General features: G+C 67.5%; 1 long non-coding RNA gene across 1 annotated transcript; it reads left to right on the forward strand.

Moving 5' to 3' along the window:
• The first annotated feature begins 14 nt into the window (after positions 1-14).
• Positions 15-1530, forward strand: LOC113942481. Its single transcript, XR_003525928.1, has 3 exons — positions 15-95; positions 497-606; positions 1201-1530. It is a non-coding gene; the product is annotated as an uncharacterized LOC113942481 (long non-coding RNA).
• The last annotated feature ends 6 nt before the right edge of the window (positions 1531-1536 follow it).

Raw genomic sequence — 1536 nt, forward strand, 5'->3', positions numbered from 1 at the left:
CCCCCCCAATGCCCGCTGGGCCCGCAGAGGCCGCTCAGGGGGTGGCCCGGAAGCAGCGGGAGCAGGATGAGACCCCGGACACCGACGAGGTCAAGGTGAGGGGGCGAGGGGGGCACAGCACCCCCGGGGGCACCAGGGGGTCCAGGGGCCCTGAAGGGTCTGAGGCTTTTGGGGCAGGGGGGAAGTTGGGGGTTCTTGGGGCACATGGGATGTGCCAGAAGTGGGGGGGTCCCCAGGTGCTGAGGGGTGCTGGGTGTCCCCGGGGTGCTGGGGGGTGCTGAGGGGTGATGGGACGTTTTGAGGGTACCAGGAAGTGTTGGGGTGTGGATATGCAGGGGTCCCAGGGGGTGTTGGGGTCCCTGGGGGCTCTTGGGGGTCTCTGGGGGTGCCCGGGGGGTTTTGGGGTCTCTGGGGGTCCTGGTGGGTCCCGGGGGGTGTTGGGGTGCCCGGGGGGTGCCCGGTGGTCCCGGGGTGGCCGCTCTGACGGGGGTCTCAGGCGGCACTGGAGCTGCAGCTGGAGAGCCAGCGCGAGGCTCAGCACAAACAGCTCGCGCGGCTCCGGGACGAGGTGAACGAGCGGCAGAAAACCATCGATGAGCTGCGCGAGTGAGTGACCCCACCCTGACCCCTGACCTCTGACCCCACCTGAGACTGACCCCATCCTGACCCCTGACCCTGACCCCAGCTGGCCCCTGACCCCGACCCCCCCGGGCCCCCCCCAGCCCTGCCCCCACCCCCCACCCTGCCCCTGTTCCTGTCCCCAGGGGGGTGGGGGAAGGGGGGTCACACAGGGACTGTCCCCCCACAGATCTGTCTGTCTGTCCCCCTATCCATCTGTCCGTCCCTCCCTCCCTCCATCCTTCCCTCCCTCCATCCCTCCCTCCCTCCATTCCTCCCTCTCTCTCTCTGTCCATCTGTCCTTCTGTCCATCCCCCCCATCTGTCCATCCCTGCTCCTGTGTCCATCTGTCCCTGCCCTGTGTCTGTGTGTCCATCCATCCTGACTGGTGTCCACGTGTCCATGTGTCTGTCCATCCTGACCGTGTCCATGTGTCCATGTGTCCGTGTGTCTGTGTGTCCATGTGTCCGTGTGTCCATCCTGATCATGTCCATCTGTCCATCCTGACCGTGTCTTCGTGTCGGTGTGTCTGTCTGTCCATCTGTCCGTGTGTCCGTGACCGTGTCCGTGTGTCCGGCACAGCCAGAAGCAGAAGCTGGAGCTGGAGCTGGAGCGGCTGCGGGCGGAGCACGAGGCCCTGCGGGGGGAGGAGCGAGCCAAGGCCGCGCGGCTGCAGGAGCTCACGTGAGACCCCCGGGACCCCCGGGACCCCCCGGGACCCCCCGACCCTCCCGCCCCCCCCCATCCTTGGAGTGACCCCCCATCCTTAGAGCGACCCCCCAACCTTGGAGTGACCCCCCCATTCTTAGAGTGACCCCCCCATCCTTGGAGTGACCCCCCAACCTTGGAGTGACCCCCCATCCTTAGAGTGACCCCCCAACCTTGGAGTGCCCCCCCCATTCTTAGAGTGACCCCCCC

The sequence above is a fragment of the Corapipo altera genome, unplaced genomic scaffold (genome assembly GCF_003945725.1).
Source record: "Corapipo altera isolate COAL_440 unplaced genomic scaffold, ASM394572v1 58826, whole genome shotgun sequence".
Classification (NCBI taxonomy): domain Eukaryota; kingdom Metazoa; phylum Chordata; class Aves; order Passeriformes; family Pipridae; genus Corapipo; species Corapipo altera.